The 19,601-nt window shown below is 41.8% G+C and overlaps 1 long non-coding RNA gene across 1 annotated transcript; it reads right to left on the reverse strand.

Annotated features, from left to right (window-relative positions):
• Window positions 1–1,705: 1,705 nt before the first annotated feature.
• LOC124427470 lies at window positions 1,706–7,671 on the reverse strand. The gene is made up of 2 exons (XR_006942970.1): window positions 7,571–7,671; window positions 1,706–1,746 (listed from the first exon to the last, which is right to left on the reverse strand). It is a non-coding gene; the product is annotated as an uncharacterized LOC124427470 (long non-coding RNA).
• Between the last annotated feature and the right edge of the window lie 11,930 nt (window positions 7,672–19,601).

Consider the following 19,601-nt stretch of genomic DNA (forward strand, 5'->3'; position numbering starts at 1 on the left):
AATGTATTAATGAATGAACGTGTATATTTTCGAGTATTGGAAGAGAATTCATTTAAAAAGAAGATTCAACGAAACAATGATGGACGACAAAAGTCCGTTCTCGTTCATTAAAATTTATCGATTATTCATATATATATATATATACATATATATATATATATATATATATATATATAAATATGTATATATGTATATATGTATATATGTATATCTCGGATATGTATAGATATAAAAGATAAAAGACTTGGCTTAAGTCGATTAAAGAAAATCGTTCCTCGTTGAATTTGCGGAATCTTTTCAAGGCTGCGATTTTCTTCGCGTGTAACAAACTATACGTAATTCGCGATGATCTTCCGCTCCGCGAACTATAAATTCCCCTTGCAAACTCCCACGATCCAAGATAAATATCTTGGCCGCTGCATCCCCTTCCTCTTCTTCGTTCCACCCTGGCTTTATCGATTGAATACATTTCCTGTTTACCGTTCCACCATCTTCACAGATAACTTCTCTTCTGGAAGTCAGTGCGGTAACCTTGAAGGTGTTCTGAGAGGTCGTCGTCGAAGCACGGATCAGTATCTCCTTCATGATTTACAGTGCGGACCGCGATAATTGAACGTTCGCGCCTTTGACCAGGAACTTGGTAGGATATATCGATATCCGTAATTCTCGCAGCAGTATTCCTGAATGCCATCAAATATTCCTTCGTAAATCATACCGATAGCTCTTTGATTTAAAATTTTTATGAAAGAAATCTTATTACTTTACAGTCTATCACGAGACACGTGTTTCTCAATAATCAAATCGATATTCGATCAATGAATCTAATAAAAGATTTGAAAATCTAATAATTTATAAATCTGTAACTTTTGAATTTGTTTCTTTTAAATTTTTAACACACGAAGATATGATTATTACTTTACATCTTATATTTTATTTAACGTAGTAAATAAATTTAACTTCCAAGAAGGTGGTGCTTGTAAATTCGAATGAAAATCGATGTTGCTATTTCTCCGAGCGATAAATAATTAGCTTGGCGCTAGGCGAAAGGATGGACGATGTAACCACCCTCGTCTTGGCCGCGAGGTGGACTGTGTCGGAACGGTTAACAAGCATAAAGGCGTCGTAGGGTAGTGCTATCTTGGTGTTACGGCCTACGAGGTGCACCTCGTGCGCGCGAACGATCGTTTCCTTCCTTTTCGTTAGCAACTTCTTACCCGCGTTCTCGGCGATTGAGTTAGATGCACTGGCTCGACTAGCTCGCTTTGTGGCTGGCGTTGCACCTTCGCCTTCGGGCCGCCTAGTCGTTAGCCCGAGGAGCTACCGTAGAAAGACCGGTATAAGACTCACGATGTACTCTCTTGTTGAACTCTCAATGGCCGTGTGAAAGTACGAAGGAAATTTAATGCGTCACCACAGACATTTCGGTTTATTATCAATGAACGATCGAGAACATATCAAACGACTGCTTTTGTTCTTATTAGATTTTTTTCTTTTTTATATTGAAAATGTTCGATAATACAAAAGTAAGATCATCATTTCTATCATTTACATGTTCTAGGAAATAGTAAAATCATAGGGTAATCAACGCTAATGTTTTCTCTTGCCATTATATATTTTAATCACTCTCTCCTTCCCTCCGTGCATTGCACTATACTTACGTAACCTTTTACTCTTCTTCGCTACATATGTTTCTTTTTTTTTTTTCCCCTACAACTTCGGACGTTGCTCTCGCGAAGATGTACTTACCTGAAACAAAAAGAGAAAGAAAAACGTCATTAACTCTTCGCAGGCGTCAGAAACGCAAACGCGAGGTGTTAAAGTTCGCGTAACTTGGCCTTCCGCTTCCCGGTATGGGAAAATTATTGTGATAGGGCAAATATATCTATCCGGACTTTCAAGCCGGCCCGAGATAGAAGAGGTCGAAAGGAGTCATCACGTAGGAAAAGAGAGAAAGACGTATTGGCACGAAAGTGTGTAAATACGGCTACCATGTAATACCATGTAACGTCGATTGCATTTAATTTCTTTAAGGAATCCATTGGAAGGATGAAGTCGGCAGTAAACGAAGAAGAAAACTCGCTTCCGATGTCGCGAACGTAAATTTTAAACCTCCGTGATCGTACTACGATTCGACACGGCCGAAAAAGATGGCGAGGCGCGTCCAATTTGTCGGTTAATCGCCGCGGCCAAGGGGTTAAACGTCCGCCCTCGGTCATTCTCAGCGTACATTTACGCGGCGGGCGCGACTAACTAGCCATTACTTTTTGATTTGTGCTTCGGAGTTTGTACGAGCGCGTTGAACCTTTATTGGCTGGCTTTAGGCGTCGGCGGTTGCGGTGTCAGCATCGGCAAAATAGCGTCGCTCGGTTTCATATCGGCCTTGCCTCTTCCTCTGAAAGAGAGAGAGAGAGAGAGAGAGAGAGAAAAAGAGAGGGAAAGAGAAATGCGAGAGAAGACATTGATACTTTTATTGCGGCCTTTTGGCCTGTGGACGAGGTTTAAAGCGAGTCTCCATACGGCTATTTATTACGATAACAACGTTGTCGAACGCGTTTTGGTTCAAAGAAGCGCAAAATATTCTACTCAGACACGGGATTGGCATTATTTTCGGTCGGTAGGTGAAAATCCCTCGCTAAATTCTTATTTTTATCGACGAATTTTATCGATTCGCCGAGAAACGAAACGAAATGAAAGAAAACGAGAAAGAGAGAGAGAGAGAGAGAGAGAGAGAGAGAGAGAGATGGACGTAAAAAGAGGATAAGAAGCCGCGTTGAAGAACGAAAGCCAAATTTATTAGCTTTGTCATATTTTCCTACTACTATTACGCGATTTCGTTTGAGAAATAAGCAGTACGTCAATTATTTTACAAAATTTTATCATTCCACTCATGTACAATCCATTATTGAACAAGTCGTACGAATTACAAAGATACGGTCATATATCTTTCACAAATCCTACTGGATTAAAAAGAAAACGAGAATGAAATGGTTGTATTCGTATTGCATTTTTTTTTCTTTCTTTTTTTTTTTTTTTTTTTCCCTTTTATCGTTGACACATTAGTACTTTGCGCAGTCTGGGTGAGAGGGTGAGATTTTATCTGGACGATGGAATCGGGGCGGTTCCTAAAAACGTGGATTGGTGAGTAGGGTGCGAGAAACAGGCAGGTGTCGTGGCTTTGTCGAGCGTTCCTCGCAATGTCGTCGTCGCGAGATTTCACACATGCGAGGTAGAGATTCATGTACATATGTTCAGTTCGCGAGGACGGCGGCGTTGCGTCGCTTTATCAGTGTCCAAAAGTACTGCTCGCATCTCGCGCATAACTCTAACGCAAAGGGCAACTTTTCAACTTTTTAACTCTCGCGCCAACGAGCACGAAATCTTTCTTGCGCGCATGCGTTTTTCTCAGAGCAGAGACGCACACATTCACGAAAGAAGGCGTGATATATAGCGTCTGCCTGCTATACTCTCGACTTGTGAAAGAAGAGGAGAGGAGTTCACTGGGCCCAAGGATGTCCATAGGATTTTCGTATTTTGTATATAGCGCCTCTCGACGGCCGGCGACCACCTTGATGGAAGATATGTATCTCCTGTAGAATTGCTACTTTACATTCCGTTTTTGGTAGGCACCGACTTCCAAGCTGAACCGCAACGCTACTCATTGGACCATGTTGAATCTCTACGAATCTTTTCTCTCTCTCTCTCTCTCTCTCTCTCTCTCTCTTTCTCTCTACGTTCGCATGGAGAATGTCGCCGAGCGTTCTTCGACCGAACACCTTTCTTCCGTTGCTTTTTTTTCTTTAAGTTCTCGTTAGGTCAACGAACCATCGTGTGTTCGGTGCATACAAAATATCGACGTCAAATAAAAGAAAGTTCTTCACCGTAGTTCGCTGAGTGGGCGTAACAGTTACTCTTATGCATATTTCAAAGACACGGAAGTGACCTTAACGATTACGTGTTACTCGTGTTAGTTAGTATCAAAAAAGAAGCAACCTTGTAGTTTGTTTTCCTGCGATCATTCTATTTATGTGATTTGTAATAGTGATTCGTAAGAAGAAGCTCGGACGATGAAGAAAAATGATTTTTGAAGAAATCGGTTGGAATTTGATAATAAAACGTATGTAGTTAACCATACGTACACGAGGTAGAACAAGAAAAAATATTCATAGGATATGTTTGAACGTACCTACGTAAGAGCGGGATATTTTATCGCGACACGAGAGGTATCGTTGTAGTCTAAGACGTCGGGACGGCCCTTTCGAAATAATAGTAGATACGGAACACGAACGACGGACAGCGACGGGCGCGAGGGTAGCCCTTCTTCTTTCTTTTCTCTCTCTCTCTCTCTCTCTCTCTTTCTCTCTCTCTTTCTCTCTCTCTCTTTCGTGTGTATGCGTACACGAGGCGCAGATTTATTGCGAGTATGCTATGGAGGGAACGAAACAGCACGAAGAGAAGAAGAAACGGTGCCCGAGATGCGAATGGGAAAAAGAGAAAGATAAAGAAAGGGAGAAAGATAGAGAGAAAGAGAGAGAGAGAGAGAGAGAGAGAGAGAAGGAGAATGAAACGTATGAAAGAAGGTATGAGAGAAAGGCTTTTGTAATATGTTGATATTTAATGATCCCAGGCGAAATAGTTTACGATCGACGTATTTATTAAATGGCGCTATTTAAGCCCCCTAACGTTTCACCGACCGCGTCGAACTAACGAGCCGCACTACGAGTATCCTCGTAGTACACTCTTGCGGAAAAGGGAATATGTATCTAGATGACTTGCGAACCGTGAAAATTGTAATTCGTATTAACGTATCATTCCAGTGCTAAGGTGGATAGGATCTTTCTCACCCTTTTCGCAGAGGCTTACCCCACGTGACACCTGTTAATTCCAGCGCCTCCTATCGCGAGAACGGACTTTAAATACCGAGAAAAGGTGCTTCGCGTGGCCGTTTTCGTTTCTCATTAGTCACGGTTGAACATTTTTTTTTCTTTTTTTTTTTTCTTTCTTTCTTTTTTCTGCGTCCCGTCGAATTAAAGGGCCGACGCGAGAAACGGCGAAGGTGAGCGACAAGGAGATAGAGAAAGAGAAAAGAGAAAGAAGAGGATGAGAATAAGGATGAAGAGGAAAAGGAGGAAGAGGAGAAGGAGGAGGAGGAGGAGGAAGAAAAGGAGAAAGGGTTGGAAGTCGAGGCGGTTGCGAATTTATTCAGTGGAGTGTACACCTTTAACCCCTTTCGTTTGGACCTGATATACGGCCGGGCGAAATAAAGAAGTCGTAAGGCCCTGGGCCAGCTCGAGCGCTCATGGACTCGCTTCGTTCCAGCTCCTCTCTACCTTCGACGTTCTCTCTTTCCCTCTCTTCTCCTCCATTCTCGCGAGTAAAAGAGAAAAAGAGAGATAGATAGATAGATAGAGAGAGAGAGAGAGAGAGAGAGAGAGAGAGAGAGAGAGAGGGACGTCTCGGCACCGCGAGCGAGTTGCAGCCCCAAGATCAATTATTATTACCAGTCGTAAATAAATATCAATATATTTCCTATACCCCTACCGCGGCTAGCCCTTTTTCCCTTTCCCCTCTACCATCTCCTCTATATCTCTCTTTCTCTCGTGCTAGTACGAACACTAAAAATCTACCTTCTCGCTAGTGCCGCTCGCGGTCTCTTTGTGACGTACACTGCGCTGGACGTCCAAGCTTGTCGAGCTATACAAGACTCTTGTACGATCGTATACGTTTCTCTTTGCTTCTTTCTCCTCTCCTTATCTCCTTTCTTTGCTCCTTCTCTCAAGAGGTAGAGGATAGAATTTACGTAGTATCATTCCAAGAATTCTTCGCTCGAGTCCGGACCCACGCACTTCTTCGTCGATCTTCCCGTAGACGAGAACCGCCGTATGGGAAAGCAATGAAAGATACACATGGGAAGAGAGAGAGAGAGAGAGAGAGAGAGAGAGAGAGAGAGAGAGAAAGAGGTAAAGAGGAAAAACATTCAATATTTAATTGAAAAATCAAAAAATCGAACGTAGCGATATTATACATAGGTATGTAACAAGTCAGTCGATTATTGTAATCAAATTCGATCAAACGCAATTTACTTCGATCGTACAAGCCATCATTTGTTAAACGAAAATTTCGATCGATGTGGTTACATACACAGTTACATCATGCATACAGACTTACTGACCATTTTAACCGCACGTCGAGGCTCGATGAAAAATCACGAGAGAAAGGGCACCGAAATCTCGTTGGTACGCGTACCGCGAAGAATAAAACGCGTACGTCGGCTCGATCGTGTTCGATTACCTCGTCCGATGGCAACAAATTGTCGGCCAGACAAGAAATATATTATCCTTACTGTCCTTAAGGCGTCGCAAATGCGTATACCAAGAAGGAAAAAAATATAAAAGAAAGAGAGAGAGAGAGAGAGAGAATGAAAAAGAACGGTGCTTAGGCAAACGTATTCTCCTTGTTTTTTTTATATCCTGAAAGAGCAAAGCGAGCGTCTTCTCTTTTCTTCTTTCAATTTGTCTCTATCTCTCTTTTTCTTTCTTTATTTCTTTCTCTCATTCTCGTAAAAGAGGAACTACCGTCTTGAGCGCACGCTCGCACCAGCTCGACATAGAAGAAGGTATAATGATATTAACTTAACATGCACCCGCTTGCATTATTATGATAATGTATTTAAATGTCAACTGTATGAACGAGCGTATAGGAGTCCACGTGCTTCGTTCGGTGCATTGCCTCTTCTTCCTCTTCTTCCTTTTCTTCCTTTTCTTTCTCTTCTTTTTATCAGTACTTCTTTTTTTTTTTTTTATCGCTACCACGCAAACGCATCATAGAGAATGAAAATCAACGTTAGTCTTACCATTGTATTGCGAAAGTGCGAGCGCCGTTCACATACACAGGACATACAAATGAACGTACACATCCCTTCTTGGCAAAGAGAATCTCGAACGTGGCAGGTGCTGATAATAAGATTTTAATCTTACTTTTAAAACGACATAATTCTCTCCCGATAATATTTATCCAGGCAATGAACTTTTTTCCCAAGTATATTATTTATCAGAGATCTAACGGAATATAATTTTGAAAGATATTTCTAGCGCTAGCAAAGCCGACACATACGAGCCGCAAATATAATACAATCACGATCACGTATAGCGGCGGAGAAGACAGAGAACGTAATTAGAGCATTCGTTTCACGAACCTCGACTAACGACGTAAAGAAATAACTAAGGAATTTACGATTATTCGTGGAAGAGCCAATGAAAATCATTTATACATTCTCCATTGCGAAACTATCACGGGGAAATATTAACAGTGCGTAGAGTATCGTTATTTTTAAAAGTTTATTAAAAAAAAAAAAAAATACTGTGTAACCTTTTACGTAATAAATATCCTATACGAGGTATATAATATTATCTACAAGACATAAATAAAGATATTGAGAAAATGATTAAAAAAATATTCCATAAATAGTAAACTATTTTAAGTTTGACACGCCGGTCGAGTTGAGGATTCGTTGTTCCAAAAATAGAATCATGTAGTATAGAGTGTATATGTAAGAGTGTTCGTGAGAACTTACGTCGGTCGGGGAACTCGCGCGACCAAGAGAAGACTTGGTGGTTCTTCTGATAAATAATACATCTCGCGGAGGATGAATGTGGTAAGAAACCGACAAGCAACCACCATCGCCACGCCTTTGAGGTAGCCGGTGCCGCGTGGAACTTCGTCGATCACCGTGTACATACTCTCGTCTACTCTCTTTCCAGTGACTTTCTCATTAAGTTGCCTGTAATGTGTACACAGGTGTATACACTAACTTAAAAACACGTATACGTGTAATGTGTAAGAGTATATATTTGATTCATACACATATTTTTTTGTGTTTGTGCAAGACTTTGGCGCCATTCTGTCACCTACTTTATTTTCTTTCCTCTTTTTTTTCTTTTTTTTTCTTTCTTTCTTTTCTTTTCTTTTCTTTTCTTTTTCATTTTTTTTTTTTTTTTAACTCGTACCCTTTCTTTTCTCTTTATTTATCTTTCAGAAAATGTTATACAATTATTCCTATTAACGTATTTGAACGCTTATATGATAAAAATTGTTCTTTTCTTCTTCTTCTTCTTCTTCTTCTTCTTCTTCTTCTTTTTTTTTGCACTCATACGAAATGTCCAAAGAAACGAAAGATATATAGAAATTCGTGCTCATAAAGAAATCAACATCGAATTCACACGATTGGACCTTGAAGTAGATCAGAGAGTAGATAAACGGTGGGATACCACGAACAATCAATATCCATTACGTGCGACGAGTCGCGAACGAGGCATGTAATAAGTGGCCGCGGGTTACGCGAGAGGAAACGATTTTGCACGGTAGCAAAGTTCGCGGCTACGAATCATCATTATCTTTCATCTAACGGCAGTACGTAATAAGGAATTCGCAGTTTCAATATCTATTACTACGGCGATAAATTCTAGGAAAACAGCTCTAACCGGGAAATCGTATTTCCAGCCGATCGCGTTCACGACATTACCTTAGCTTTTCTTCTTTTCATACCGTTCGAGATGCAATTTATACCGAATAATGGATTTCCCTCGTTTGTTCGTCGTTATCGAAATTTTCGATGTGACATTACGAGTTCATTGAAAGGTGATCAATGTAAATAATTACAATGAAATTTTCTTCTCCAACTTCATATTTTTTTTTTTTTCATTTGGTAGATAAAAGAAGGAGTGACAAAACTTCGTAAATGATTTTAAAAATCAATTACTTCTTTTTCAAGACTTTATAATACTAATACTTCTTCTTTGGATTGTTAAAATCTAAAAGATATTAATTCCAAAAAAAGATTTCGATATAGATTTTCAAAATCACCAAAAGAACTTTTGGCTCACTTAGAAACTTTTGACCCATTCCGTACATACGATAACCATACGGAGAATGTTGTAAGGGGAAGTTGGCTTGTGAAAATCTAATACAATTTGAAATTCAGTGATTATCGCATTTATGAAGTTCTCATTTAAATAGCTCGTGTCCCAGATGCTTACGAAGAACATAAATTTCCGGGTGCGGAATTTCATTCCGAGCGAAAATGAAGTCGTAGTCGCAGAGAAATTTTCGTGCGGAAACATCGTCACGGAGAGTAAGACAGCGAGTTACAATTTCTCTCTTTCTCTCTTTCTCTCACTCTCTTTCTCTCACTCTCTCTCTCTCTCTCTCTCTCTCTCTCTCACTCTCTCTCTCTCTCCTCTTCGTCGCAATAAATGCAAAGTGTTTCACGTCAAGTCTAGAAAGTGTACGAAGGTTGTTCCAGAAGCTGTATCTCGTGCCGCTAATGTGACGTGAGAAGGACGCGGAATTTTTAACCGACTCCTGCGAACGAGCAAGCGATAAAACGAAGCAGGATAATCTTTTGGACAGACAAGCGGTCGCTTCTCTTTTCTTCTGCGAGAGTCGGACGTTTATTTCGGTCCGCTTCGAAAATTCATTTCGTTTGCGAGCACTAACGACTTCTAGTTACGAGAAGGTAATAAAGCGAGAATTCAAGGCAAACGGGAGTTCGTTGATCCAAATACCAAGGCGTATCTTGAAGAAAGCTTTCAATTCTTTTGCCGTCTCATTTTCTCTCTCTCTCTCTCTCTCTTTCTATCGTTTCTCTTACGGAAGAGAGAGAGAGAGAGAGAGAGAGAGAGAGGGAGAGAGAGAAAAAGAAAAGTCTGACCGAGAGTCGGCGCGTCGTCGTGCCAAAATCTCCGGCTCGGATCCGCGTGGACTCTAATTTCGTCGGGCGCCGCAGACACCACGCGGTCCAGAAATCTATTTCTTGCCTACTATCCCGTCGGGGTCGATTCCTAGGAGCACGCGGATTTCTTGGTCGAGACGACTAAGACCACGACGACGAGCGTGGAAAAGGAGGAGAAAGAGAAGTTAAATAAGAGGATACGAGAAGAGGATAGAGAGGGGTCACTGAAACAGACCAGCAAATCCACGTCTGAGTTCTCCGACGTCGGCGATCTCTACTCTCTCTTCTTCGTCTGGCTGTCTGGCTCGAGAAAAGGAGAAGAAACTTTTGCGGATAGACGCGCATAGATAGCGTGCGCGAGCGCGAGCGTATACTCGAAGAGAAAGAAGAAAGGAGAAGAAGAGTGCAAAGGCTTGAGCTAATTGCCCGACAGTATGGCGTGACAATGCGCCTAGCCGCGTGCCACCATCACCACCACCACCACCACCACCACCACCGCCGCCGCCGCCACCACTATCACCATCACCATCACTACCGCCACCGCCGCCGCCATCGTTGTTGTCGTTTAATTTTCTAAACGTGGACAGAAAGAGTAAGAGCGAGTGAGAAATAGAAAGAGAGGATGAGACCGAGGAGAAGCGACCGCGTGGTAGACCGCCACGTGGTATGCAAAATAGAGCCGCAAATCTCAGGGCATCAAAGGCGCGAGAAAACGACCCGTCTCGGCATTTCATTCCCTCTCTCTCTCTCTCTCTCTCTCTCTTTGTCTTTTCTCTTTGTATTCCCCTTCTTCTCTTATTTCTTCTCCTTCCTCGTTTTGTACACAACGAAGCCAACAAAATCGAAGATTCAATGCGGTCTAATTAATTGCATAATGCCATGAGCAGTAAACGGACTATGCGGCAAAAAGGGAGAAAGAAAGAGAGAGAGAGAGAAAGAGAAAGAGAGTATGTGCATATGTGTTAAAGGTCGTAGATGTTCAGAACAAATGCCTATGATATTTTTTTCTGTTCGATGATGATATTTATTCTGTCTTTACCGGATGATTTAATGACGATGCTCCTACGCAAAATATAATGATAAATCGATAGAAAAGATAGTACTAGGATTGTTAATTAGAAATTGAATAAATAATAGGGAAATAAAGAGAGAGAGAGAGAGAGAGAGAGAGAGAGAGAGAGAGAGAGAAAGAGAGAAAGAAGTACGATGGCCCGTTCTCATTACATATTCATTAGTTAAGTTTTATAAGTTTATATGAAGAAGGAATGCATTGCTAATTAAGTGTCGATATAGAACTTAACGGTCGCGGAGTTAAGTGAACGCGAGAAGTACGTTTCAATGCGTCGTATTCGATTTCCGCATAGGGCAACGGTATCACATTGCTACTCCCGAGAAAACGTCCCGTTTCCTACCGTTACGACGTATTTACGGAGACAGCAGTCGTTCCGGAACCAATTAACAAGCTTCTTATTTCGTTCGAACGGCTTATCGATCGATAGACTAGAAAGAAGCAATCGCAATAGTTACAGTGGACTTCGTTGGTCCATTTCGATTTATCTCTCTTTCTCTCTCTCTCTCTCTCTCTTTCTCTCTCTTTTTCTCTATCTTTCTTTATCTTTTTTCTTTTACGAGAAACGACGTCACGAAACCGAGAGCATTCGACTAGCGTCTAATTAGAGGCCGTCCTCTCGGCAGTGCCAAAGTCATTTCGCGCGCTACCCGCCCGTCTACCAGTTAGTCACGCCTCTCGATCATTGGGCGAATTTATCAAGACACGGATGGAGAAAGAAAGAGAAAGAAAGAGAGAGAGAGAGAGAGAGAGGGAGAGAGAGAAAGATAAATAAATGCGATACGAGGAAAAAGAGTCATGGTTGGAAAGCGCCATGCTCGAGAAAGGCAAAAAGACACGACGTGTAGCGAAACGTATATTTTTCAAATTTAACAAGGAAGAATAGATGAGAGAAGATCCGTGGGAAAGCATTTCGCTAGTAAAATCGAAGAAGGCCGTTCGCGTTCTCCGTGCTCTCAAGATCGTGTTGCCGTTACAAGTGGTCTTTTAGCGCTTTAAGCGGATTTGTCCGAGTCAGAGAGGAGCGAAAGGAAAAGAAGAAAGGCATGAAGGAAGAAAGAAAGATATACCATTTATTAACGTCGTGGAAAGAAGAAGACGATCGTTTTGGTTCTGTGAAACGAGCGGACAAATACCGTATCTTGGTCGTTGTCGTGCTCGTCGCGGACGCCACTAACGCTTCCAACACAATTTCTTTAACAGCCCGTGGTAAAGCCAGAGATTCGCTCGTCGCCTTTGACCGCTCTTCTCTTTTGCTTCTTAAGAGGCTCGAGGGTGGCAAAGGTCGTCCTTTCGTGCAACGTACACACGCTTCTTTTCTTACTTCCTTCCTTCGATTTCATTCTCCTAACTTTCTTCTCCTCTATATTTCGCTTACAAAATTCTACCTCTAATAATTCTCGCATATTCGAGGGCGATAAAAACGTGTAGCCAACTTCGAGGAAGTTAGGGCAAACTACAAAGCGTATCTCCCGAAAGAAGAAGAGCTCGAAATGGAGGAAATATAAGGTGAGAGGTCAGAAGGCAAAAGGCCGCGAGCAATTTAAGGTAGAATTAACTCGCGACGCTTAAATTGCATCTTAAAGTCGAGACCCCTTGGCGAGTTGCTCCATATCCACGCGGATATTCGCGTCTATTTTATTTGCTTCCGTCTGGAATCGAGCCAATACGACAATAAAATTGTTCCTTTCCACGAGCCGACAATGTCTTTTCTCTGCGGCTTTCGTACACGATCTCAATCTCGAGATTCTCTCTTTCTCTTCTCTCCATATCTTCCCTTTTTCCTTCTTCTCTCTACTTCTTTTTTATTTCTTTAACGTTGTCCGTCCAGAAGGCGATGTAGTCGCGAAAGTCGCTTAAACCTTATACCGAGATACTTTTATTTTCCTTGACAGAATTATTGGAATCATATCGTAAATCTGTTCGTAGGAAGTGTAAGTTTATTTTGCGATTCTTCGTGAAATTATTTTTATGATATAACACGCGACTGAGAATGAAGCATGAGAAAGAAACGAAAAAAAAAAAAAAATAAATAAATAAATAAAATAAAAAAATAAAAAGAAGAAATAAGAAATATGGTATTCATCAAATTTACTTTTCGATTCTATTTTTATCATCGCCGTTTCAAATTCTTCCCAGGTATGGATGATATTTGGAATGAAAAAAGAAAAAGAAAAAAAAAAAAAGAAAAAAAGAAAAAGAATTACTAATATTATTTATTTAGCTGTAAAATATCGAAAATTTCGACATTACTTATTGGCCAACTAAATACAATAAATTTCGAACTTGCTATAACTTTTCTCAAACTTGCCGCGTTAAAGAGCACATCGAACATTATTTACGAGAACGTGTACGTATCGAGAATGCGGCGAATTTAATCTATTACAGAATAGAAAGCCGGCATTTGAAAAGAGCCCACTAGCATTGGATATAAATCAGACGAACTCGCTGGAGACTCCGCCCTTTTCGCATCGAGGCGCCAACTCGCCGAAATTTTCGGCAATTCTTCGTCATTGCGAAGAAGGAGTTTACGTCGTTAAGAGGCAACCGGTCGGGATTTAGTGTGTGCACTAAAAGTACGAGAACGAAGTTAAGAAAATGGAGGAAAGTGCGCAGCTGTTCGAAAAGAATATCCCAATGAATCCATCGAGAGAGAAACGAAATCCTTATGAAAGATAGTAAGTAATGGAGTGCTCGTTATCTTTATCCGCCGCAGCAAACGCAATCTCGTCGATAGGCTCGTTGCAATTTCAACGGTAATCGTAGGTTGCGCCTTTGGAAAGTGACGTGGAAAATGATGCCTCGAACGATCATCGTTGGCGAGACAAAAGAATAAGGTGGAATCGTTCGGGATCGTTAGGCGGTGGTACTTTTCATCGCAGGGAAAGAAGAGGGGAATGAATATTTCCTAAGTTTACTAATGCTAGTCGAGTACACGACCCTGACATCGATTATAGAGCCAGCAACGAGCTCCGGCTCAAGCATTGCGGCACGAATACAATCCCGGTTGCCGAGCTATTAGGCACGCGCAGTTAGCATTTCGTGTAATGACACACCTCTTGCAATGTAGGAGGAGAAAGAGGAGAAAGAGGAGGATGCCGTTCGTCTCGTCTACTTGCCCAAAGGTCGATCGTGCTCGCGAGCAAACGATCTCCAACACAACGTTTCTTGTACCACGACGTGTGCCCATATCTGTCGGCTTGAAGTCAGTTCAAATCGCGCGATCACGTAAACGCTCGAAATTTCGTTCTAATGACACGCCTTTCGCGTCCGTGTATGATGATAGCGGTGCACATAGCGGCGAATAGAGAACCTTTCGTTCGTTTGCCGAAAGGTCGATCGTGCGAGCGCACGTTCGTTGAATATTTCGATACGAAAAATTTCAACCGGTCGTCACGAATCTCTTAATTCTATTTATAACGTTCCTTTCTCTCGCGGGAAACCATGAGCTTGGATATCTAAGATACTTCGAATACCTACCGATCTGAGCGCTTTGAAGTTCTATAATAACGTTCGAAGAGAGGGAGATAAAGAGAAACGTCTCTTCTCCGGCAATTCCAACTCGTGTAATAAATTTCGCGGTAATCGTCGTACTCTAGCAACGATATAATATAAATCGGTGAAGGTAATGACGCGTGATTTGTGAGACGTCTATCTTGGGTTTTCTCGTTCAAAGGTCGATCGTGTCCGATAGAATAGAATCGATCGCCTATCGATAGGATAATCGGCTGGATCTGGTAACAACATAGACGGTGTCGATGGGAACAAACTTGCCGCATACCTATACATCTAAATGATTTTAAAGTTTGTTTTTTTTTTTTTTTTTTTTCAAACGACGAGATACCACGTTTAAACGCCTCCAGTCGGTAGCATCAACAACAACGGCAGAATCTCGATTCGTCTCGTCAGCCCTATTGTTACTCAGAAGAAACGCGCGTCAAGTATGAAACGCTGCACTCGTCGCGATTATGAAACTCCGCATTTTCTGTCGGCCAAGAGCGACGTGCGATAGTCGAGGAACGAGCTTTCACGGGCTCGGTAGCTCTCTCGAAACTAAAGAGTGTACTAAGAATTAGCGACGGTCTGCCCTTTAGCCTCCTCGATCCACTTACAGCGACGACATAGTGAAGTGTACGCGCAACTTCGAGACGAGCCGTGAGAAAAAGCTTCCTCCTTTCTCCTCTCTTCGATCCCTTTTAAAACTTTCCATCCTTTCTTCGTAACAATAAACGACTCCTCTTCTTTTCCTTTTTATCCTTGGCTCACGCTTAAACAAACTACTTACATATTAAACGAAATATTTCTTTCAAGAGTGTTCCCGTTACTTTGTAGAATTTCAGATAATTTCACAGTAAAAAGTCCTTTTCTACCATGGAGAATTTCAGACACGTTTATAACACAGTGTGAGATTACGTACGTCCTACTTACATACGTAATCTAAATTTTTCATTTTCTTTATATTCTAAGAAAGTATCTTCTGCACATTTTCACCCTTCTGCGACCCTAATTCTTTTCGAGGTATCATTCTCAAAAGTCAATGAGATATACTTCGCGAATAACTTTACCTCCGGCAAGGTATCCTCGCTTTAACGCCATTAGCGCTGCTCTTAACCTGTTTCTCGTGTCGCGCGCTCCTTCGAAATGCGCGAATAAAAAACTTCTCGTACGATCGTACGCGAGGATGGAGCTGGACGAGCGAGGAGACCAAAAGAAGAAAGGAGAGAGAGAGAGAGAGAGAGGGTAAAGAGAAAAGAAGTGGACAAGGACGAACTGAGAAGAAGGTGGAAGCGAAAACCACACTTGAAACAAGTTCGTACGATCGTGAACCTGCAAAAGAAGGGGAGGGAGAGAAAAGAAAGAGAGAGAGAGAGAGAGAGAGAGAAGGTCTGGATGCCTCTCGTCGACGCGACAAGTCGAAGAAACCGACTGCATTACTTAATGGCGTGCACCGGCAACCGTTTACCTCGAGTTTCGCTCACAAAAACGAGCAAAGGCGGCTCGCAGCTCGACTTCATCCCCTTACCTCCCACTCCATCCTCATTTTGCAGCACGACGCGTTCGTCCGACGCGCGAGCCAATGATAATTACGTCACCGGGAACGCGAGATAATCCACTCTCGCAAAGAAAATACATTACATTAGGTAAATACGTGAAATTGTTAACTATTGAATAGAGCAAGTTAATATTCATGAGATTCAAGTAAATCGTGGAAAAAAAAAAAAAGAAAAACATCTCAATGAGAAACGACGCAGTATAGCTTTTTAAAATCATCCTTTCGAGTCTTATCTCTCGATTACGTGCATCGCTAGTCGAAGACGTGTATATTCTTACGATCAAGAGAATATCGACGAAACGACGACGAGCAATAAGTTTGCGAACCGACGATCCACGATTTATCTTAACGACCCTACCTCGATATTCCTTCTCTCCTTTTTATCTAACCGTCACACAGCTTGAACGTTCGAGAATTTCGATAAATTAACCGACTTTATTGTCCGGCCAACATTTTAAATAATAACAATAATGACGGTGATATCGTTATGACTATTTTATGAATTTGTCCGAGATGCCTTTCCCATTTACGTTATCGTCGTCGATTACTTCTAGGTACCAATACGTTCGACCGTCCTTGATCTCGAATACAAAGGAAAAATAAGAAACTTGTTTTTCATCAGAAGAAATGGCGCGATCTTCGAAAGGCAAAGTGACGAGAGATCGAGAACTACTATCTACCGTTGATGCTGTTTACGGCTGACTCCTCCTAACCTTACCTACTTTCATACTCATTAACGTGCTAATGAGATTAGTTGTCGTTTCGAAATAGGAAAGTGCACTCGGTCATCGAGGAACGATCGTTTTTCTTGGATCGATGTTCTAAGCGTTGTTTTTCTCTTTAACGAGAACGGCAATTTTCCAAATGGATTCAAATCATTGCCTGGCATTCGTGTCGCAACTAATTATATACGTATAAGTATAACGGTAGCATGTAAACCGTGGTATAGATTTTCGCAAGATACCGATTAGGTCTACGTTATTAGATCTAACGAGTGATAACGATGACTTTTGGTTTTGGATAACTTTCACCGGTTTTCAATTGAGGAACCTTGAGATAGAACGAAAGGAGAAGAATGAGAAACTATGAGAAAACATAAATACACGTAAGAAGAATGATGATCGCGTCTGATTTCGTTCTACGATTCTCTCCAATTCAAGCGAGACTGTGAATCGCGCATATGGAAAGGAGAGGATAGGTACATTAAACCACAGGTAGATGAACATCTCTGAAAGCTGCCGGCAGGATGAGAGGCCCTGCCATGTACGGGGACGATATCTCGATAGTATGCAGATGCGAGCTTCGGGCAGTTAGTTTTCGCGAGTTGACAAGCGCTCGATTTAATAGCGCCCGCTTGCGCGAGCGCGCACGCTTCGAAAGACGCGAAGATCTCGAAGCTCACTCTTGTATGATACTATATACACACGGACACATATGGAAAACGTATGCTATCCACAAGGCTCAAACCGGCAAAGTCGTACATCGAATAGATCGGCTATCTGGGGGAAACGAACGAATCGACCGGCCGATACATCATTTGTCGCGTCCGTCGTTAAACTTGCGACTCAATTATCAGAAGCGAGTTCGTACGCGCGCGCTCGAGTAAAGCTTTTACAAGGAGAGAAGAAGTATCGAAAGTGAAGAAGAGTGAGAGAGAGAGAGAGAGAGAGAGAGAAGGGGAGGAGGAGGAGGAGGAAGAAGTAACGATAAAAGAGTGTGAGAGGCATCTTTGAGCGTTAACCGGTCGGTTAGTTAACGTTTCGGAATCGATGCTGATATTTCCACCTCCACTATTATCATCATCATCATCATCATCATCACCATCATTTCTTTCTCCTTCTTCTTTTTCTTTTCCCTTCTTCCTCTTACTAACGTCTTGACGCCCTACTATGAATCGAAAGCTTATGGCACCTTTGCCGAGCAAGAGCTGTAATTACCCTACGTTGCGGGCGTTAAGTCCATCCGTGTTAATCGCCTTTTTCAGCTCGATCCAAACTCATCTTCTGTTATATCCAACTTTCAATTCTCTCGCTATCTCTTTCTCTCTCTCTCTCTCTCTCTCTCTCTCTCTCTCTCTCTCTCTCTATCTTTTTCTCCACCTCCGTCAAATTCTTTTACCATTCATGTACCAACCAAACTTCAAGCGATTATCCAGGATTAAAATTGTGTAAGCTCTTTTTACGCTTGCAAAAATCGTTTTCTCGGATCTCGGTAGATTACTTGTTATTAATGAAACGTTTAAATATTCGTCCGTTCAGTTTCACAGTGCTCGGTAAAATACATATACAATATTCGATTGTATATTGCAAGAGAAAACGAGACTACGAAAGCTTCGTTCAAATGTTCTTACCTTATATGCTCGAACCACGCGAACCTTTACGATCGTTAATTATTAACCTTTTGTCCCGAGCTTTATTCCGATGTGTTCCGTTGTGGAAAGGATTATGGCAAGTTCATGGTCGAAGAGTTCGTTATTGCCTTACTATACGGGCAAAGTTCGCGTAAATCGCCTCTTCGAATCTGTTCGTTATTTTCTTTCTCTCTCTCTCTCTCTCTCTCTCTTTTTTCTTTCAATCTCTGTGGATGTTGGCTTATTACCATTTTTATCCTTTTTTATTTTTTACCTCTCTCCTTCTTTTTTTTATCCTAAGAGATCACAATTATTTTATGTATTTCTAATACTTTCTCGCACCTCATAAAATAATATACCACATTGCTAACTAAGCAATCAAGGATGGACGATAAGAATTCCAATTGGAATAAAGAAAGATTCTCGATAATCATCGTATTTGTGCCTAGCCAATGAAAATACTTTCCTCGTACCACGCCCCTCGTGTGAATACTTTGCGAAGCTCCCATTAACTATGTGCACAATCTTGCCGTACATAAGAATCAAAGTTATTTTGACCCTACGTAAGACTTATTTAGTGGGAGGCTTAGAGCCAGAATAGAACGTTATCTTCTTCAGAATGTGTTCGTTCGGAATTCGACGATCGACTCGATCATCTGTAATATGCAAATGAACGTTGAGTCTAATTTCGAGGAGAATATTCTTTCCCTTATTTTTATCTCCTGTCGATCCTAAGTTCGGATCGTCGATATCGTACGAAAATTTCGCCCACGGGATGGAACGGGCTATTGACGAAGAAAAAGAAAAGAAGGAAGAAGAGAGAGAGAGAGAGAGAGAGAGAGAGAGAGAGAGAGAGAGGGACGCACCTTTCGTGCTTCTTGAAGGAACTCGTGAGGTAAGCAAGAAAGAGAAAGAGAAAGAGAAAGAGAGACGCTCTTATTTACATACATATGGATACACGTCGAAATTGCGTTTAAGAAGCAGACCGTGCGGACTTGTGTAGATGTTAATGACGCTGGTAGCCTTGGCCGTTCTTCCACATTCTCCGATCCTGTACCGTTTTGTTGTATCGTCGGTTAACAGGCAGGTAAGAAGTAAGGATTGCAAGGTAATGGGACGGCCGGAGAAGACCAGTTAGGTGGAGGAACACGAGGCGGAGAGAGAAATAGAAACTGAGAGTGAAGATGGAAGGAGAAGGAAACGAAGAAGAGAAAGAGAAAGATGAAGAGACAGGCGAAAGAGGGAGGTGAGGACGGCAAGAGTCGGCGCTTGCAGGCACGGGAGCCACTTTTTCTGGGCTTAGCACATTTTTCAATGCTCGTTGACAGCTATCCGACTTTCTTTCTCGCTCTCCTTCTCCCCTCGTCCCCGTCTCCTCGTCTCTTTCCCTACCCTTTTCGAT

This window comes from Vespa crabro, chromosome 10, assembly GCF_910589235.1.
Source record: "Vespa crabro chromosome 10, iyVesCrab1.2, whole genome shotgun sequence".
NCBI lineage: Eukaryota > Metazoa > Arthropoda > Insecta > Hymenoptera > Vespidae > Vespa > Vespa crabro.